The sequence below is a fragment of the Nyctibius grandis genome, chromosome 11 (assembly GCF_013368605.1).
Source record: "Nyctibius grandis isolate bNycGra1 chromosome 11, bNycGra1.pri, whole genome shotgun sequence".
Lineage (NCBI taxonomy): Eukaryota > Metazoa > Chordata > Aves > Nyctibiiformes > Nyctibiidae > Nyctibius > Nyctibius grandis.
This window is the reverse complement of record NC_090668.1, coordinates 27,055,926-27,071,947: the sequence shown is the minus strand read 5'-3', so window position 1 is coordinate 27,071,947 and position 16,022 is coordinate 27,055,926.

The following is a 16,022-nucleotide window of genomic DNA, read 5'->3' as shown; positions in this document are numbered from 1 at the left end:
GATCAACAGGCAGCGTCTCTGCTGGCAAGTGCCTCCCTGCCGCTGCCTGGCACGGGCTGGCTGCGGGAAGCCCACCCAGGTAAGGCTCCGCGCATCCCTCCACGGCATCCCGGGTGCCCGTGTCCCCGGGGAACAGCACCCTGCAGCTCGGAGGGCTCCAGGCACGAGGCCGGGGTGGCACTCGGAGCTGTGCTGGAGGATGCCCAGCGGATGCCCAGTGCCATGGAAACACCGCGGAGGCACAGAGCGGACCCTCCGCCGTGCCCTCGGGGGCTGCCACCCGCTCGCCCCACGCTCCCACGGCCCTTCGCTGCCTGCCCGGCTCCGAGCAGCCCTTCCCACCCCTCGGGCCGTGCCTCCCCTGGAGCCCCCCCACCTCCGAGGGGCCGGCGCTTCCCTCGGGACCACCGGGTCCCTCGCCCGCCCCCCCCGCGGTGCGCAGCCCCTGCCCCGGGGATGTGCTGTGAGTGCTGCCCCGGGGGCACCACCCCCGGACCCCCGCAAAGGCACAGCCGGTGCCACCCCCTCCCCGGAGCCGTGTCCGTGCGGACTCCACGGTCCCCTGCCCCTGCGGGGGCCACAGCCGCTCCCCCGACGGCTCCCACCCCCGCCGCGCTGCCGCCCGAGGGTCCCAGCCCGCTGCCCGCCGGGGGTCCGCGGGGACACCGGGGGCGAACGGGACCCCCGGGGCAGTGCCCCCCCCCGCACCGGGGCCGTCCCGGTGCCGCCAGCCCCTGTCCGAGGTGCTGATGGGGGGGGCAGGCGCCCCCCCGCCCCGTTACCTGCTGCCCGGTTCCCGGTACCGGGCTGTCGCCCCGGCGCCACCCCCCCCCCGCCCCGCATCGTCCCTTATGTGCGCTCCGGGCGGCTGCGTCACCCGCTGCCCGCCCCGCGCCGGGGATGCGGGGGGGGGGGGACGGGTCCGCCCCCGGGTGGGTGCGGGGAGCGACGGTGCGTGGGTATGTGCGTGTGTCCGGGTGCGGGAGGGGGGCAGCGATCGCGGGGGAGTGGGTCCATGTCCGTGGGGGCGAGCTGGTGTGTAGGCGCTGGGTGCGGGGCGGGTGCGCACACGTCGGGGGCGTCTGTGTCCGTGTGCGGGGCACAGTGTGTCCCCGTGCGTGTGCGAGGGGTGTCACACGCGGGTGGGTGGCAGGGGCCGAGCTGTGCGTGTGCCATACGTGGGGGGTGTGGGTGTGTGACCCTCTGTGGGGCTGCGTCCCCGTGTGTGTGTGCCCACGTCTGTATGTCCCTGCACACGCGTGTTTGCGTGTGTGCCCACATACAAGCGTGTGCCCACACGCAGGGGTGTGTCTGCACGGGGCTGTTGCTGTGGGGCTGTGCCACGTGTGTTCGCTGATGCCCGTGTGTGCCCGGGCACTGGGGGTGGGCGTGCGCTGGTACGTGTGTGCTGCCGGTGCCCCCGTGCCCACCACAGTGCCCAGGTGTCACCGCAGGACCACCCAGCACGGGTGATGGGACCCCAGAGAGGCTGTGCCAGCTCTGTCTGAGGAGGGTTCCCAGCCCCAGTGGGACCCAGCCGTGAGCAAACTGGTCTGAGCCCACAGCTCACCCCGCTTGGAGCAGGGGTTCGGACCAGAGACCCCCTCAGGTCCCCTCCAGTGTTAATGACCCTGTGTCTGAGGGCACATCTCGGGTGCCAGGGTGCTCTGTGCTGTGTGGGGGGACACCAGAGCCCCCGTGTGCGGCTCTCCAGGGCACAAAGCCCCCCTCGATGTCGGTGAGAAGCCACCAGGACCAGCGCCCTTCGGCTGCCCCGGGCAGACCCCTCTGGTCCCCCAATCTCATGCAGGCAGACTCCAGCCCGTCTCACCCCGTGGCTGCTGAGATTTGCTCTTTAGGAGCAGTCCCAGCAGAAACAGGTGATGGGGTGGAAGGTGGGGAAATGGTCATAAATGCACAACAAACACAACGTTACCCTCGGCTCTGTAATTCAGCAGCTACTGCTGCCTGTCACGGGGTTTATCACAGCACTCGCCTGGATTAGATTAACATTAGGGGAAATTTCTCTTGTGATTACTGAAATATAATCTAAAATTGCAGTTTTCATTGGAAAAAGATGATGATAATAATAATCAGAGCTAGAAGAGAAATGAAGTAGGTCTTGTTACATTAGCAAGCTTTTGGGAAAACCTTATGGCAGCTTCTTTGCTGACTCCAGTAAGGCAGAGACTCACGGCACCACCTGGGGCTTCCCACCAAACGTACTGGGTTGCATAAATGATTGGTAATTTATAATAAATAGACTGCTTTGTGGTAATTCATAGGTCTGCTCTGCTGTGCCTTTGCCGTTGGGTCATCGGGGACAAAAGCTGCGGCCTCGGGACAGGTGGAGGTGACAGAAATGACCCTGGAGGGGCCACGTCTCCCACCCGCGGGCTCTCCCTGCAGCGCCGGGGCTGGCCACGTCCCGGAGGCCAGGAGATCTGCCAGCAGCTCCATGGAAAGGTTTGGGGGGCTGCTTCAAAATGGGGGGGGTCCCAGTGGGCAGCATGAGCTGCTGCATGGAGGGAGACGGCCGTGGCTGGAAGCAGGGGGCTGCCGAGACGCCGTGGGTCCGTGGGGTGGGAGATGCCCTGGCTCTGCAGGGAGGGATGGTGACACCGGCTCTGTGTCCCCATCAACTGCCTGCACGGAGCCCGTGGTGCCACTGGTGATAACCCGCTCCATTCCTACCCCAGTCATTGCTGTGTCTGCCTTCGGCTTCCTCTTTTGATGAATAATTCATCACGAGTGATTAATGGAGGTGCCCCCCCCTCGCTTCCTCTTCGCACATGATCACAGGTTGCATTTTCCCAGAGCTATTAGTTATTCGTAACGATTTGCTGAGTAATGTCTGTGTGGCTCCTGGGGCTGCGCTTCGCTTCACGGGGTCTGGGGCAGGGGGGTGCAGGCAGCTCTGCCTGACCCACCAGCCCCCCGCCCCGGTACCAGGACCCTGGGCACCGCATGCCCCGTGCCAGCTTGCCAGGCTCCGAGTACACAGTTCATTTGCTGTGACTGATTTAGCCTAAAATGGGAGATTTTTGTTCAATGGGTGATGGGTTGAGTAGATTTGGGCTGAATATCCCCGCTCCTGCCTCGGTTTGCTGGGAGCAGTGAAGGTGAGGGGGCTCGACTGAGCCCTGGGGGTGTGTACAGACACCTGGGAAGTGTCACCGGTGTCATCCCGGCTTTAACCCCTGTCCTGGACTGAGCATCTCTGCGTCACCTCTGCCGTGGGACCAGTCAGCAAAGGGCTCTCCAGGAACCTCTGCTGCTGGGTACCCCCAAGAGCTGGGGCATCCCGCGGGGGCACAGCCCCTGTGGGCTGTGGGGGGGGGCACTGGGATCCACAGCAGCCCTGTCCTGGCTGTGCAGAGCCAACGTGCCCACCTACCTTCATCCTCCTCACCTTCCTCACCGCCATCCGTGCCATCCCTGAGGATGCCATGGCAACGGGGCCGGCGGGCATGGCTGCTGGCGGAGGAGCTGCAGCTCGGGTGGGAGGGCTCTGAGCCCTCGGCCTGACCCTCGGCGGTGCCCTGGGCAGGCTGGGGGGCTGCGAGGTGGGGTCTGGACCCAGCCAGGTCGGGGCAGGGCTAAGAGGGAGGTGCCGTTGTGGGTGCCCAGGGTGCCATCCTGCTCGGGTCTGCCCTGGGAGCTCCTTCTCCCTCCTTCCTCCTGGGCAGGGCAGGGAGGGGTGGAGGTGACACAGCTGGGACCCCGAAGAGGACAGCAGAGATGCTGGGTGCTTTGTGGGGCCGCCCCAGCGATGCCTCACCGCAGACGAGCTGTCGGGCGGCTCTCCCCCCTTCATTACAGCTTTCTGAAGTCATAATTAGAGCCTGGCCCGGCCCAGGGGAGGAGGGAGCTGCTTTCGGCTGCTCGCTGGGACTGTAGAGGGCCTGGCTGGTGGGTGCGTGGTGCCTCTGTGACCCCAGGGGTGTGCGAGCAGGGGCTGTAGTGATGCCTTGGGAGGACAAGGCCATGGGCACAGGGTCAGGGGTGGGACACCACGGGGCAGTCAGGGCTCCATGTGCCCTAAAGCCCCGGGAGGAGCTGCAGCAGCTCAGCCTGCAACTTGTCAGAGCCTGGTCTGTCTCCTGGGGAAGGGGCTTCTCCCAAAGCACAGGGCTCGGATGCAGGCAGGAGGGGGCTCGGGCTGCCATGGCTGGGCAGGGAGCGTCTCCCCGGGGGCTGCGCTGGCGCTGGTGCTATTTTGGGTGCCTGCAGCACGGCTGGTGATCATCCCCTGCGCCACAGACGGCCGCGTGCAGCTATTTCTGCCGGCTCATCCACGCACGGCCGCTTTTTATAACCGCGCTTCCCCGGAGGGATGAGCGCAGGTGATGGGGGGGGTTCGGAGGGCACCAGCAGCTCTGCTGTGGGTGCTGCTGCCGCCCTGCGGCATGGGCTGTGGCCCCTGACCCACGGGGCACAGCGGGACACAGGGCCTGGGGCTGCCCCGGGGGTCCAGCATGGGGCAGCCGGGGGTCCCAGCCCTTCCGTGTGCTCGTGACCCGCAGCAGTTGGTGCTCTGGCCCCATGGTGGGGTTGTCCCATGCTCTGCTGCTCCGGGAGACGCTGTGGGTGTCTGCTGCTAATTAGGGCTGATGACCCCTGGGTGGGTGCAGCCTCTGGGGCCAGCAGGTCCCAGCCGTGCCACATCCCAGCTGGACGGGGCGCGCAGGGCGGTGGGGTGCCAGGGCAGGCTCCCGGGGCTCCCACACACTGCTCTCCTCCTCCTCCTCCCCCCGTCCCATCTCCCCTCAACCCTTCGTGCCCCCAGGCCGGGTTATCTCCAGCTCCGGTGGGGCTCAGCCCGAAATAGCGGGCTCCTGCCCCGCGCGTGGTCGGAGCAGGCGGTGATGCAGAGCCCGCAGCGTGCGAGCGGGGCCGAGGTCTCTATAGCAACCGCGGCGTAAAAATAGTGCAGCAGCTTTTTGGAGCTGGCAGGGCCTGGCGGGGAGAGCGCCGGGGATGTGGGGCTGGGAGCTGCTGTCCGAGCTGGGGAGTGGGGCGGGGGGCTCGGGCGGGGGGCACGGCACTGCAGACCCCCCGCTGCTCCCACACCCAGCCCCTGCCTGGCTCCGCGGCGCCCGGGCTCTCCCCGTCCTGGGCTGTCTGCTGGGGGCAGAGATGCAGGCAGTAGTCCTCTTTTTATTTTATTTAATATCATCAAACTATGTTTTATAAATATTCATGGCAAAGAAATCGATGCAAAAATATTCCATCCTCTCGTTTTGCCGGTTTAATTTTAGAAACTCGTTTTCTCTCAAGGAGGCACTGCAATACTCCTTGGGCTGCGTTTCACTCCTGACCCCATCAGGATCCCAGACGTACCCGTGTGTGGAACAGCAGCAGGGGGACGTCAGCACCTCTTCCTTGGGCTGGCAGAGAGGGGAACCACCAGGGTTTCTAATGGGGAACAGGAGCAGGTCCCCCCGCCCCGGCGGTGCTGGACCCTCCGTGCTCCTCACCGACAACCCCTATCTCACCAGAGCGAAGGGTTAAGGAGCTAAACCAGCTCGTTTGGACTCGCTGTCACAATAACCCCAAAACGCAGAAGGATTTTCCCCCCCAGCCCAATTTCCTACCCCTGGGGGTGGCAGCACGGGGGATGCGCAGAGCACGCGTCCTGGCGTGCCAGGAGCTGGCGTCCGCGTCCCCTCGCTGTCCTCTGCCGAGTTCCCATTCCAGACATTCCTTGTGCTCCAGGTGGGTTGGGTAAACACGGGCCCTGGCATCACTCCCGAGACCCATCAGGGCAAACAGAGTTTCATCGAAAAATCATCTTGATTTAAGCCTGTTTATATAGAAAGTGATTTTGTTTTGACCCCCTCCCTGCCTGATGCGATGTTCATTCCCGTGAGTGGCTGGAGAAGGGCGGAGGGCAGCGGGGGGGACGGGGGTTAACCTTTAGTTTGGGGGCAGGAGGGTGACAGCCAGCGGCCCTGTGCTCCTGCCTCAGCTCTGTCCCTTGTCGGGTCGGGGTCTCTCCGTGACCCACGGCCCAGGGGAGCAGCCGCCCCTGTGTGGGGCTCTCACAGAGCAGAGGTCACCATGTCCGAGGGGTCTGGGGTCCTTGTGTGCCGTTTAAGAAAAGCCTGGCCATGGCCCTTAGTGCCCTGGTCTAGTTGCCATGGTGGTGTCAGGGCAATGGTTGGACTCGATGAGCCCAGAGAGCTCTGCCAACCTCATTGATTCTGTGATTCTCTGATCTGGGATGAAACTTTCTCTTGTTGCCTCAGGATGACTCTCCGTGGGAGCAGAAGGCAGCGGTGGCACCACGTCCTGACCAGGTGGGTGGGGGCCAGGACAGATGGACTTGTCCTTGGCCGTGGCTTTCCAGGACTCCAACCTTTTCCCCTCATCACTACGAGCATGTAATTAGTGACAATCGCTTCGGCCCGTGCTGTGGTGGCATCCTCTGCCACCCTGTGACCATGCCCATCGCATCCTCTGCCCCGCCGTGACTTGCCACGGCTCCTGGCAGGTGAGGAGAGGTGCTCGGTGGAGGATGGTTTGAGTTTGCCCTACACAGAGCGCCTGTCGGAAGAGGAGTGATGCGTATTTAACGACAGAGCTGGGTACACCCTGCAATTACCCTGCGCGGAGCCGGCGGGGGCGGCTCTTTCCCTGGCAGAGCGAGGGGGTGAGCGCCGCGGTGCCGGGTGTGCTGCTGGCACGGGGGCTGCTCCCCGTGTCCCCCCTCCTCGGTGCGGGGCTCTCGGGGCTGGGGCAAGGCACCGTGCTCGGCGTGCACAGAGTGTGGGCAAGCGCTGGCACCGCTGGGCACCAGGACGGGCTGCGAGAGCCACTGGTTGGCAGGGCTGGGGATGGCAGGGCTGGGGCCGCAGGGCTGGGGCTGGTGGGCAGCACAGCTCTGGCACGGGCACGGAGGGGTTGTGGAGGAGCAGCCACAGCCCCAGGCAGTGGCAGTCCATCAGTCCATCCTCTGTGCCCAGCCCCGTGGGCACCCGTCACCAGTCCCCAGGGGTGGCATCCTCCCACAGCCCGGGCGAAGCCAGCTGCAGGACCCCAACCTGGCACGTGCCACGAGGGGAGCTCGGCTGCTGCTGCCTTTGCATTTCGTGCCCGCAGGGTCCCCCTGAGCCCCTCACCCCTGCGTCCTGGCTGCGGCAACGGGGCGGGTGCCTGCGTAGCCATTGCTTGTCTTCCTCCTCCGAGGATGCCCCAGCCCAGCCCAGGGCAGGGGGGTTCCAAGGGGGGGTCCTTGGCCTCTTGGCGATCGAAGGGACATTTTGTGTCCGATGGGTGGAGGTGGGCAAGGACCACCGGGGAGCCCGGGGCAGCCCGTGGCGGGGCTGTGCCTCCCCCCAGAACTCCCGGCTCCGTGTGCCCGGAGGGGAGCGGAGCGTGGGGCAAACACCAGCCCCGCTGCGGGCACCGAGGTGCAGCCCCAGCAGTGCCAGGGTGGGTGCCCACCTTCCCGAGCCGCCTCTCCCCCCTCTCCCACGCCGGCCTGTGGACGTGCTGCCACATTGGTCCCTGCCCTTGCAGTGGATACGCAGGATGATGGGGCCACGGTTCTGCAGCTGGGGGTGCCACGGGTGGGGGGCGATGCCTTCCCATGGGGGTGCCATGGGTGGGGGGCGATGCCTTCCCCTGGGAGCCCCCCCCAGCGCCACAACCCAGCCCTGCCAGACCTGGGGTCACCTGCGGTGAGCAGCGGCCGTGGTGGGACGGGGGGGCGGTGGGACGTGCAGCCGCGTGTGCGGGGCCGGGGCCGTGGCACACACGTGTCCCCGCAGCCGGCCCTCGCGCCGTGCCATGCCACGGCTGGCCGAAGGGCTGCGGCGATTTAATATCTCTGCTGAGTGAAATTTCCTGACCCGGCTTTCATGTCCGCCGGGACGCTTATGAAACATCCGGATTCTGTATTTTTTTCTGCAGAAGTGGAATTTCCTATTTATGGATTTAATAGAAGGGCGACGTGCTCCGGGAGGGAAGCGGCTGCGCGGCGGTGCCGGGGCTGGCTCAGCCATCGCCCCCCCTGCCCTGGCACCCCCCGGCTCGGCTCCCCAGCGCCGGGAATTCGGCTGCCTCAGGAGTTTTCAGCCCACACTAAGCCCGTTTTTCATGGCTCATCGCACCCAAATCCCGATGCGCACCGACAATCCCCTGGGCTCTGTTTGCAGAGGAACCAGACGAGGTCCCGTCCCACCGCTGAACCCCTCATGCAGAAGCGGCTGCGAGGATGCAGGGAGGTGGTGGAGTCACCATCTCTGGAGGGGTTCAAGAAAAGGCTGGACGTGGCACTTAGTGCCCTGGTCTAGTTGCCATGGTGGTGTCAGGGCAATGGTTGGACTTGATGAGCCCAGAGGGCTCTGCCAACCTCAGTGATTCTGGGATTCTGTGCTGCAGACGCTCGTGGCTCCTGGACCAGCTCGTGGGGGACGCTGAGGAGGAACCTCCTCTTCCCCCACGTTGTTTTCGGGGCTCACAGCCCCCTCCCCATCGCCCTGGGTGCTGGGAGCAGCCCTGCCCGGCTGAGAAGCTGGGGGGGCTGTTTGTGGAGCAGCCTCTGCCCCTCCTGCTCCCCGGTGGGTGGGTGGGCTGGGGGGAACGCCCTGGGACCCCTGAGTGCCCCGCGCCCGCTGGTGCCAGCCTGCTTGGGATGTCTGCCTGCTGCCACCCCCACTAACCCGTCCCAAAGGCGAGGGGCAGTAGAGCCTGTCCCAAATGCTGACTCTTCCTTCTCCACTCCGAGAGGATGCTGGAATCTCCTGGGAAGGGCTGGCTGCCGCGGGAGCATGAGGCAGCGGCCGTGCCCCGGCCCCTGGCTGCGGCGGGGGCTGCCTGGGATCGGGGGGGAGCACCCAGGGTGCTGCCTGGGATCGGGGGGGAGCACCCAGGGCACAGCCTGTGATCGGGGCAGAGCACCCAGGGTGCTGCCTGGTGCCCCCCAAACGGCTGCAGCGGGTGCAGTGAGCTGTGCCCTGCACAAGGCAACGCAGCTGCTGGACACGGGAGGACCAAGACCCCCAAGATGGTGCTGTGCCTCCAACTCACAGTCTGGGGCTGGGCCAGGTCTCAGGATCGGGCCCAGGCTCTGGGCACGGGAAGATCGGGGCAGGAGGGTGCCTAAGGCAGCACCTGGGTCTGGGGGTGCGCCCCCTCCCCAGGGCAGCTGGTGGTTGGCGCGGAGCTGCCTCGTCCATGCCGGTTCCCTGGTGCCCGCGCCTGGAAACTGAGGGGATTTGGGGCACCCACCTCCGGGCGGCTCCGGGACCCCCAGGGCTCCAGCCTTGGTCAGGGCAAGGGGCGTGCAGGGGGCTGCGGGCAGGGGCTGCCCCTTCCCCAGCGTCTCGTTGGGGTCCCCCCGAAGGGTCCCCGTGAGGATGATGATGCTTCTGGGAGCCCTGCGGGGCCGCAGGGGTCTGTGGCTGGGGGGTACCCGTGGGCTGGGAGGTACCCATGGGCCGGGGCATCCCCGGGGCGAGGGCTGTGTGGCCGGTGGGTGTCACCAGGCCAGGCTGACCCCCTGCAGGGACCCCCCGGTGCCAGCTGTCCCCTCTCCAGCCCGCAAAACCCTTTGTGCAAAACCCTTTAGTGGGGACAGGGCAGATCTGCCTGACTGGGACAACTGGGAAACTGGAAAAAAGAGGCTGGAAATGGGAAGCAAATCCCAGGTGCTTTAGAGCAGAGGTTTGTGAAACAGGGGGGGCAGCCCCCTCGGGACCCCCAGCCCAGTGGGGACACGAGCCGTGCCCCAGCCACACGCCGAGCCCGTGGCAAGCGCGGGGCTCTGCCGCTCGCCTCCGTGGCCAGCAAAGACCCCCTTACCTGGCGCTGCGGTTGCCTCCCGGGGTCCCGGCTGTGCTCCTGTTCCTCGGGGGGGTGTTGGCTTTTCTGGCAGCGCCGTCCCTCTCACCAGCTGCCGTTGGAGCCGCGCTGCGAGCACCCACCTTTAAAATCATGTGAACATTTGGAGTGAATAACTTTTAATGTAACAACTCCGGACACACATCAAGCATGTTTTACACTTCATAAAGACGTTTACACACATAGAAAGAGTTTTACACTTAGGCAACAATTAGTTCTTACATCGTAATTACTCTTTATACCGATTCCGAAGAATTTTGAGCTGGAACAGAAGCTAAAACAGCACTTCAGGACCCCTCGTACAAACAGTATTTCAAGACCTTTCCAAACAAACGCCTTTTCCCGCAGGAGACATGTTGGAGATGCTGAGAGAGAAAAAGCCCGGAACGACAGGACCCGCCAGCTCTCAGGGGAACAAATATGTGTCTTTAACCCTTGAGGTGCCTTTGCAGTCGGTTTTCCTTAGAGAGAGCGAGCGCCTGCCGCATCCCACCCGGGGCCGGCGCGCCGGACGGTGGCTGTGTCACCCGCACACCCTTATCAGTTCTCCGTCCAACAGTTACAGTGAAGAAGCTGGGCTGGAAAAGTGATAAGGGGATGAGAATGGCCTCAGGAGACGTCTCCCCCCCCCTAAAACCTGAGAATATAAAAGGCGCGGAGCGAGCTGGACGGGTAACGCGCGAGGCGAAGGTCAGGACATCACCGGCTGCCTCTTCTCCGGGTCGGAGCCGTCTGTGGGGCGCGGGAGGGCGATGGGGTTTTGTGCCGGCGAGGGCGGAGGAGCCGCTCGTCCCGGGGTGCGGGTTGCCTCTGCCTGCGCCGCAGCCCCAGCGCCAGCCCCATCCCAGCCCCGCCGCCGCAGCCAGTGCCCGCGCCCCGGGGCTCCCTCTGCTCCAGCCCCCCAGACACTCCCCATTCACAAATTTCATAACCTCAGTCCCCTCCCTGCGGGGTGGGACCGGCCCCCTGGGCCCTGCGCCCGCCGGGGCTGAGCGCGGCACCCCGGCACCCCGGGCCGGGCGCGGGTGGGGACCTGCCCGCCGCCGGATTAAGCTGTATAAATCGCGGGGGTTCGGCGGGGAGGATTCGTCTGACGCTGCAGAAAGGCCCCGACGGCCGCTGTGGCGGTGCCAGGGGACCCAAAGACAAAAGACCCCATCGCGGGCAGCTGGGAAGGGTCCGGTACCCCCGTCCCCGCTCGCTGCACCGGCTGCCCTGGTGCCACCCCACGCCATGCCCCAGGCAGCTCCCCCCGTGTCACCGTGTCCCCACACCGCCCCCCAATTCTCTCGTGAGTGATTCCTCCCCCTCGGCACACTCGAGGGCAACGTCCCACCACCCGCCGAACCCGAACCTGCCGGGGTGGCTGGCCCTGGCCCCCCAACCCCTCCTGTTTCAGCCCCAGCGCAGCCGAGGAATCCGGATCCTCGCTCCCCTGCTCAGGCGTGTGTGAGCTTGTCACCATCGAGCCGCCCCGCGCAGGCACCGGCGAGCCCCGGGGATGGTCCTGCCCAGGCGCGTGGGTTCAACCAGGGACCCTCTCCTGGCACGAGCCAGCGGCAGATGAACCCCCAGAACTCTGGAGCTGCTGGCGAGGTGATGCCAAGCGGGTGCTCCTGGCTTAACCGCCCCGCAGCCGGGGTCCTCCTGCCCTTCGGTCACGGCTCTGGGTGTCCCCAAGCTGGGAGCGATGCCCCCCACGCAGAGGCACGGCGGGAGGTGGGGGGCAGAGCCCTGGGGCTGGCTCGTCCCCGGCTCCTCCGCTGGCCTCACGCTCTGCACAGCAGATGTAACCCGGGTTCGAAGGCAGCGATGAGGAAGGTCTGCAGGGGACGGTGGGCACCGATGCCCCGTGTCCGCCCTTGGGGTCACCGTCCTCCCCCCCGCCCCAACCTCCCCCTTCCCCCTCACCCCCCGCTTTCCCAGGGGCTTTGTCCCCCTTGCCCAGGCCACCTGCAAGCGCGCAGTGAGCGCAGGGTGACCTTTTGTGTGGAAACAGCCTTTTTTTTTTCAAAACTAAAACTTTTGTGTATCTCCTCAGCCAGAGCCCCGTGAGCTCGGGGAGTGCCAGCGCGGGCTCGCAGCACCGGCCCCGGAGCTGGGGCAGCCGCATCCTCCCTGCGCTCTGCTCTCCACTCAGGTTTATTCGCCACTGTCACGACAAGAGATGGTGACAGCGCTGGCAAACCTGTCGTGGGGAGGGGGCTGCAGCCCGTCCTCGCTGCCCCTCTGTCTCTCTGCGCTTCGCGGGGGGCTCGGCTGGGGCCGTCACCTCGGGGCACAGTGGCCCGGCCATGGGCAGTGGCCACCCCTGGCTCGGGAATGGCATCTGCTGCGGTGCCTGCCACCACGCTGAGCCCTCGCTCATCTGCCGCTGGCCTCGGGCTCCGGCACAGGCTCGCTCAGGATCCCACGCACGTCCCGCTGAGTCAGGAGCCTGCCCCGGCGTCCCAGCCCCCTCCCGCATGGAAAACACAGCTGGGGGGGGGTTCCTGGGGTCAGCAAACGCTGCCAGGGGCAGGTAACGTGCACAGGGGACCCTTGCTCCGAGCCGGGAGCGTGCCGGGAGCGTGTGGCTCCCCGGGGCCTGGGGCAGGGGGCACGAGAAGCGCTGTGGCCCCCCCTGACCGCGGGTTCGGGCTGTCGGACGAGGCCACGTTCAGGGTCTGACGCTGCTGGAAGGTACAAACCGTCCCATTGAAAACATCTGCGGGGAGAGGAGGAGGGAGAGCAGACAGATGTTTCCCTGCGCTGGGGCCGGCGGCACTGCGCGCTGCCGGGGGTGCCGGGGAGAAGCACCCGCTGCCCCCGCACCCCAACCGCTTGTGCCAGGTGTGTCCTGCTGCGCTGCGAGTGCCATGAGAGTCCCAGCTTGGCACGCTTGGGGTGCAGAGCAGGACCGGGGTCAGGTTGGACCAGGTTAAACTGCATCAACAAAACCCCCACAGGCGTCTGTGTGAGGGTCTGTGCCTGCGAGCACAAATCTGGGGTGACCCCCCCTCCCCACGGTGTCCCCGGGGTATTTCCTGGGCAAACGGGGGCTTGTGAGAAGCTGTCCCCATGCCAGCCTTCCCCACAACCAGCTGTGGGCTGTGCGCTCCCTGGGTGCCCCCAGGTCTGGGACCCCCCGTCCCCCTGGGCTGTGCCTCGGGGTCTGACCCCTCCACAGCCACCCCCGGTGGGGGAGAGCGGGTGACAGGGACAATCGCTGCTTTGGGTGGGGGGAGAGAAGGGGGGTACGGCAAACCCACGGCAGCACCGAAGGGCTGTAGGAGCATCCCACCTCCCGCAGCCCCTCTCCCAGGGCAGTGGGAACGCGGGCGCAGCCAGACAGAGCCCGCGGGACCGGCTGCGCCCGGAGCCAAGGCTTTTATCTCCGTGAGCGGCCAGTGGGCAAGCACAAAAAGAGCGAGCGGCCCCGGGTCCCGTGTTGGTTTTGGTGATTATGCAGCTGAGCAGCCCCGAGCGATGTGAACATTCGTGTCAGAGTAAACAAGGCTCGCTCCCAGCGCGGGTTTCTCTGCAGAAGCTGCTCGCTCAGGGTGCCAGGGGCTGGTGCCCCGAACGGAGGGGCAGAACGGGGCTGAGCGGCACCGGGAGGGAGGTGGCACCAAGGGACCTGCTGTCCCCCAGCCGTGCCACACTGGTTGTGCCCGGGGCAAGCCCAGCCTCGGGCAGGGTGGCGAGGGACTCGGGCAGTGTCTGTCTGCCGAGATGTCGCGTGAACCCAGACAGCCCGGTGCTGACACACCGGTTCCCGCAGCTGCCGGCGGCCAAGCAAAAGGCTGGGCTGCTTGTGGGGCTGGGCTGGCCCGTCCGGGTCCAGGCTTTGCTGGGCCGGGGTGTCCTGTTGGGTCCTGCTCTGCAGGGCTGGGGTGTCCCATCAGATCCCTCTCTGCGGGATGAGGGTGTCCCATCAGGTCCCAGCTCTGTGGGGCTGCGGTGTCCCACTGTGTCCCACTCTCAGGGCTGGGGTGACCCATTGGATCCCACTCTGAGGGGCTGGGGTGACCCATTGGGTCCCTCTCTGCAGGATGAGGGTGTCCCATCAGGTCCCATCTCTGCGGGGCCGGGGTGTCCTGTCCAGGTTGGATTTGGGGCTGGCCGGCGCCTGCTGCCTGTGGGATAGACCCCCTTTGGCCGCGGGGCAGCAGAGCTCGGGACACGCTGCGGGCGCGGGGCCGAGGTGTGGGAGCCGCGGGGGCCTGGGGCAGGGCTCGGGCACGGCGCGGGGTGCGAGGTGAGCTCCCTTCCCTGGCGCTCCCGTCTGGGGTTTGTCTGTGCCCACTGGCCTCCCCCCACATCCTTCGGTTATTAAAGGAGCTCCTGGAGGGAGACAACGGGCGCTTTCCCTGGCGAGGGGGGAGCAAATCCCCCTGGGGTGGGAGGAAATTGCGAATACCTGCCCTTGCCTCCCCTCCCCGGTGCCCCCCTGCTCCGAGCAGCCGGACCCTCGGGCTGCCCGGGGTCGGGGCGGCCCTGGCACATCCAGCTTCATGCCCACCCCTGGGGTGATGTGCCAGGGCTCCAGGCTGGCAGCAAAATCTCCTGAGGCACCAGTTCAGGGCTGGCTTCCAGTTGGTTTTCACCGGCCCTGACCTGGCATGGCCATCCCGCTTCTCCCTGGCCCAGAGGCACCCACCGGTGCCCGGGGGGGGTGCCAGTCTCCTGTGCAAGCACCAGGTCCCGGAGGAGCAGAGCAGGCACAGCCGGGCACCCAGCGTGCCCACACGGGCCCCTTGTCCCCGCGCTCCCCCAGCACAGTGCCACGGCCGTGCCGGGCGCTGCCGGACCCCAGGAGCGGGGCAGGGGGAGGAGGAAGGGGTCCCCCGGCAGCTGCCGCCTCCTGGCACGGGGTGTGCGGGATGCCAGCGGCTGCGTGCCCTGCTGCGGGTGCGGGGGGGCGGGTGCCGGGGTGTGGTTGCTGGGGTGTGGGTACGGGCATGTGGGTACGGGCATGTGGGTATGGGGTGTGGGTAGGGGGGGGTGCGGATACGGGGGTGCGGGTGCCGGGGTGCGGGTGCTGGGGTGCGGGTACTGGGGGTGCGGGTAGGGGGGTGCGGGTACCGGGGGTGCGGGTAGGGGGGTGCGGGTGCCGGGTGCGGGTAGGGGGGTGAGGGTACGGGGGTGCGGGTGCCGGGTGCGGGTGCCGGGTGCAGGTGCGGGGTGCGGGTAGGGGGGTGCGGGTGCCGGGTGCGGGTAGGGGGGGTGAGGGTACGGGGGTGCGGGTGCCGGGTGCGGGTGCCGGGTGCAGGTGCGGGGTGCGGGTAGGGGGGTGCGGGTATGGGGGTGCGGATGCCGGGTGCGGGTGCCGGGGTGCGGGTGCGGGGTGCGGGTAGGGGGGGTGAGGGTACGGGGGTGCGGGTGCGGGTGCCGGGTGCGGGGTGCTGGGTGCGGGTGCGGGGTGCGGGTGCCGGGTGCGGGTGCCGGGTGCGGGTGCCCGCGGCGGCGGCGGGGCTGCACTGGCTGCCCGCAGCCGCTGGATGTCACCTGCAATATGGGCTGTGCGGGGCTCCTGCCCGGGCTGCCGGAGCCGTGGGGCTGCCAGCACCGGCCCCGGGACTCAAAAGGCTCCGGTGCGAACCCGGGGGCCAACGCCGGTAAATCCGGCCGTGCCGCACCCAGAGCCCCGCGGCCGGGGCTGGCACAACCGGAGCCACCGGGCACGAAGGGTGGCACCCGGGTGTGACACCCCGACGCGTCCTGGCACCGGGTGGTGCTGGGGACACACAGCCCGGGACAGACGGTCCGGACAAGCCTCTCCAGAGGCCGTGTCCTGCGGCCGGTGCCCAGCTCGCTGCCAGCACGGCGGGTGCTGGGTATCCACCGGGAAAACCGCTGCGGTGCTCAGACACGCTGGTGCCAGCCCGTGCCAGCCCCTCGCCTGCTGTGCCACCCCTCACCTGCACCGCACCGCACATGGCACGGCTCCTGCCGGGCTGGCCACGGCGAGGGCCAAGAGCAGGGCTGCGCCGGGCAGCTGGCAGTGGGACATGACTGTCCTTGTGCCACCAAGGCGGGGAGGGTGAGGGGCGATGGACAGGACCTTCCTGCCCCGTGTCCCGGCCCCGGGAGGGCTGAGCCTCGACCAGAGCGGGGCCGTGGCTCCGTGGGACGTGCCAGGCTGGTTTTGCTGTGGCACATTGCTCAGCTCTGTGCCCGGCATGGGCTGC